This window comes from Ursus maritimus, unplaced genomic scaffold, assembly GCF_017311325.1.
Source record: "Ursus maritimus isolate PB19 unplaced genomic scaffold, ASM1731132v1 scaffold_5, whole genome shotgun sequence".
Lineage (NCBI taxonomy): Eukaryota > Metazoa > Chordata > Mammalia > Carnivora > Ursidae > Ursus > Ursus maritimus.
In genome coordinates, this window is record NW_024426663.1 from 8,400,273 (window position 1) to 8,405,871 (window position 5,599).

Sequence of the window (5,599 nt, forward strand, 5' to 3'; positions counted from 1 at the left end):
TGAAAATTTACTCTTACAGAGCAATGTTTTCTCAATCTAGTAATATTTTAAATTAATTTTAGGTTAGCTATTTTGTTTAAGTTGGCTTACTTTCTTTTTTTTTTAAGTTGGGTTTATTTCTTAAAAATTGCAAAGAGTGAAATAATCCATTAAAGTCAGCCTAGAGATACATTCCCCAAAATTATATAATCTAAAGTAGAAAATAATTTTAAGGCCCAAATTAACAAATGGAAGCTTTATACTTTGTATTTAGAAGACATTTTATAGCATTTTTGTCTTTCTTTCTCAAATTTTCCCAAAGCCCCTTGTTCTAAGAATTTCCTCTCCCCTAAAGTGAAAAGTCCATCATTCTACATAAAGTATAAAATAGGATCTAGATTTCTCTAATATGATAATTTATGACTTAAAAACCCCTAGATTCGGTTGTTTCAATAGCAACAGCTGTAATTATATCCCCTTTTGACACTGCTTTCCTGATTTGATCCTATCTAAGCTTTTCAAGATCCAACATAGTGACAACTTGTTTATTCAGAAAAATCAAGAAAAGTGGGATTATACTCAGATGAGCAAACACTCACGTCATGTTCAATGAAATACTCTGGAAGCTTTGAATGTTTTTTAAAATGTTAAATATTTCATGGTCACAATCATAAGCTTCTCTGTGTCATTCTAGGAATTGGGTTTCTTTGTTTCTACAATGCCTGTGCACCCTCTTATGGTCATTTTAGGATTTGCTTTACTGGGAGATTCAATTTATTCAAGGCTATTCAAAAAGGTTTCATCTTGTAAATTTGAATTTTTATTAGAATAATGACATTTACACACTTCACACCTTTAAATCTGTGATTTCATAATCCCAAATATTAATTGAACCTCACACCTCTTCACACTGTTGAGAAAACCAAAGTAGATAGAGTTGAGATTACTAAGATAATAACTGGAAAACATTCCACACTTCCCAATTATGTCTGACATATTAACAAGCTAATAAGAATTTTAGATTCTGCCTCCTAAGCATAAAACAACACAACAGTAAGGCCATGATTAGGTATCACAGTTCTTATTTCCTGATACTGATATGACAAAATCAACTTACAATTTGTTTGGGCCTGTTTATACAAAGCATGAAAATGACTTCTATAAGACAATAGCCTAAAAAGAACAGTAGAAATTTGGCTGTTTTTCGTTAAAAAGTAGCAACAGCAAGATCAAACACATGTGCACACACACACACATTTACAGTTTGACTCATATGTTGTCTTGGAAACATTAAATTCCTTTAAACCTAGAGATGTTTAAAAAAAAAAACTAATGATCAATTGTTACCTTTTTATTACGTTTAATTTGACATCCATAATAAAAAGAAAAACCAATTATTCCTTTCCTGACTTCAAATATCCTTCTATTACTTACGGTTTCATGTTTAGAAAACGATTAGGGGGGCGCCTGGGTGGCACAGCGGTTAAGCGTCTGCCTTCAGCTCAGGGCGTGATCCCGGCATTATGGGATCGAGCCCCACATCAGGCTCCTCCGAAATGAGCCTGCTTCTTCCTCTCCCACTCCCCCTGCTTGTGTTCCCTCTCTCGCTGGCTGTCTCTATCTCTGTTGAATAAATAAATAAAATATTAAAAAAAAAAAAAAACGATTAGGAAAAAATGTGAAAAGTTTTAATGATAAACTTTATTTCTGAGTTCATGCTGCTGCTAGATAAGGATATCTGCTTTGTAGTGAAGAGAAGCAACTGTTTGAACTCTACATATGGCAGAGGAACTACTGTTCAAAATGTTTGCGAGAGGGGCACCTGGGTGGCACAGCGGTTAAGCGTCTGCCTTCGGCTCAGGGCGTGATCCCGGCGTTATGGGATCGAGCCCCACATCAGGCTCCTCTGCTATAAGCCTGCTTCTTCCTCTCCTACTCCCCCTGCTTGTGTTCCCTCTCTCGCTGGCTGTCTCTATCTCTGTCGAATAAATAAATAAAATCTTAAAAAAAAAAAAATGTTTGCGAGGACACTCCCCCTCGCTGGCTGTCTCTATCTCTGTCGAATAAATAAATAAAATCTTAAAAAAAAAAAAATGTTTGCGAGGACACTGTTGCATTTCCATATATTTTTTTCTTACTGGGGTGACTGCCTCACATTGAAAGATATTTTTAACTTGAAGTATAACTCGAGCACTATATGAACTTTAAATTCCTAACATATTACATTCATATTTTTGTCGGAAAAGTACTTCAGAACCAATAGATATATCTATAAATCAATAACTTTGGTTTCAGAATACAACTACTATTATTACTAAAGGTACAAATGTGCACCAGCAAAGAGTGCAAGAAATCCCATAACTTCATAACATTTAAGGAGAAAGAAAACACAGTTTCATCAAGCTAACGTCAGATATTACACAGGATGATGCTCCAAATATAGAAGTTTCTGTTAATTCCCAAATTACAAATGAAATTTAAAAATAAAATTTGGGGGTGGTTGAACTGAAAAATGCAATTATTTCTCACAGTAGACAACAGCACTTACAAAGATCACCAGTGCCTGCAAGGTATCAATTCATAGGTTTCCTCTTCGTTATTCAGTGTGTCAGATGTGTTCACAGCAAATACATACTTCAGAACATTAGGTTATTGCCAGTTCCAGAAATGTTCTTTATAATTATACTTCCAAAGAATCTAAAATCCCACAAGTCCTCTCTCTTACAATGAGCCATGTACACTGTCTAAAATACCTTGTTCATGGTTCAAAAACACTGAAAAATCTGATATGAAGTTGCCGAGTGAGCACCACCAGCACTCCTTGTGTACGTATTCTTTCACGATAATAATCATCATTGACACTGGAATCTACTTTATAAATATGTGTATCTTTTTTAAAAAGTGAATATATTTTGCTAATGAGCATTGCAAATACAGGTGTTCAAATGTATCCTATTCTACAAAAGTCTGATAATTTAATTGTGCAATCAAAGATACAAAACAATTAAAATCTACTGACCCCAACAACCACTTAGGAAGCCAGTAATGAGGGTTGTTTGAAAGCAGTTACCAGGGGTCCTAAACTATGTAGCATAAAATTCCAGGCCCTCAAAATCGGCCATAGGACACTACTTTTCATTTCTTCAGCACTCTACCTTTGCACATCCCAATGATTACACATTTAGTTCCGTCTAAGGGAAATAATGCCCTCCCTTACTGTAGTACATCATTATATATTGGGACTTATCACATGGTAATGCAAATGATTTGTTTGAATGCCTATCTCTCCCAATAGACCACCATATATAATTTCTTAAAGACAGAAACTGAACTGATTGATTTTTATATTTCCCAGTACCTGAAAAGTACTAGGTGATGAAGCAACAAGATGGTTTCAGAGTCCAAAACATCACTATGAAGACCTGTGTTTTAATCCTACGTGCACTGAACTTTCCATTTTCCATATGTAAATGATTAAGTATCTTATTCCTTGCAGGATTGCTGGAAAACTGAAAGATACTTATGAAGTGACTATCCCAGTGCCCGGCCCATAGAAGGCACTGTTCTACATGCTCAATACATGTTAGTTGAATTGATCTTTCCCTGTAGCTCCTTCCATGGATATAGTAACTCATCTTTCCAGATTTTTCAAATTTTAAACAACTATCTTGTTCCTTCTTATACTTTGTCATATACCATAACTTAAACATAATCATATCTATAAAAATAAAGAATTTTACTGTATATTTAGGCAATTTAGGCATTCGAAAACACTAAGTTCAATTTTTTCTAGGAATAAAATATATCCTGAGAAATGAGAACTAAAGTTCAGGGCATTCAGCTATATTTTCTCTTCAATTTCTCAACAAAAGAGAAAAAAAAATGCTTCAATATTTGTAAGACTAAGAATAATGGATGTGCATAATTTTGCTTTAACATACATTTCTGCCTTTTAAACTCAGTTTAAACTCAGTGAAAGGCCAAGAACATGGACTTAATTATGCAGGGGAAAAAAAGATGCTTTAACTGCAATGCACATTCAATAGACAAAATCCAAAGAAAGCAATCCTGCCTGAAACGTTTACAAATCAATTCATTATATTGATTTGGAATGAGTTGTGCTGTAATTTAAAGCATAGATTACCGCAGGCCGAACTTGATAAAGTTCTTTTTGTAAGGTACTTCACTTGGCTATGGACTTGACCTGAGAATTTTCAAGAAACAGTGACTTGCCTAACCTTAAAAAAAAAAAAAAAAAAAAAACCCACAAAAAAAACACAAAAAACAAAAAAACAAAAACTACTCTGTGTGTAAAAACTACATGTTAAGGGGTAATGATTAAGAGTTAATCATAACTAAATTTCAAAAGTACAAAAATTATGTCTGAATTAACTAATAACTTCAATAAACCGCTGATATTTTAAGAAAAGGCAATGTGTTTCTATTTCATAATGATTTATCCCTCTTACAATGTATAAGTGTTTCCATCTCATTTCCTAGTTCTAATGTAGTTCTGGAAGAAAAATTTAAGATTTGGTTCTGTTTTTTCATGGAAAAAGCTGTTCCTTGGGGAACAGTGATTATGCCTAAGAGTCCTTTTGTCCCACTCAAATCTGATGACTCAGTGTTTTATCTTAATGCAACTTAAATATTTTGTCACTTTTTTTCACTTATTCTTAAAAAGTAGTGATAATAATAGCTGTCACTACATAGGGTAGTTCTCAGAAAGCACTGAAACTAGGGTTCAGAAAAGCTCATCTAATTTTAATTACACATCAAGCATGAAGTCAACTATTCAGTTAATTAAGTGGCTAACTATGTGTTTCCTGGAGGAAAACGAATATTTGTTAAAATCATTTTCTTCATAATAAAATATAGGACCTAGTGAATGATACTGACCCCTCCATTCCCCTATTCCCTGAGGGGCGGGTGGAAGGGTGGAGACACAGCAGGAGTCCAGAGAATGTAAGTAAATAAAATAATAATTTGTAGCTGAGTCATTCCTGAGTCCCAAGAATCAATGTAACAAGGTCTTCCACAACATTAAGTCTCCCTCAATGATATTTCCCTTGGGCCTCAGTTTCTTCATCTGAGCAATGACCCTGATTTCCCAATTCTCTTGTAGTTTTAAGTGTTGTTGTCAGTTCTTAATAAGTTAAATTGGGCTAATAATAGAAATCAACTAGTCTGCTGTAAGCTAATGTCTAAATGACACATGGATATACAAGCATATGAATGTTTAAATATGCAATATGTAAGTTATTTAAACACATGCATGGATCTATTAAAATCTAAGAAACAATTAAGTTTTTGATGTATCATCAAAACTCATCATTTGTGGTAAAATGACACAAAAATTATGAAAAAAACAAGTAGAATACCTCAATGGAAAGAAATTATTTAATTTTCCAGGTTTCTCTAAAATGAAAGCAGACAAACAGCAAAATTATGATGAAACAAATAATAACTTAAAGAGGAAATTTTAAATTATTTCCACAAATGCCTAGAGCAGTTTAAGTTTTCTAAAATGTGTTACCCTACTGAACTAGAGTATTTTAGCTTTATAAAAGCTTTTTTGAAGTTTGCCACAAAACTTCAAAATAACCACATTTTCATCGAT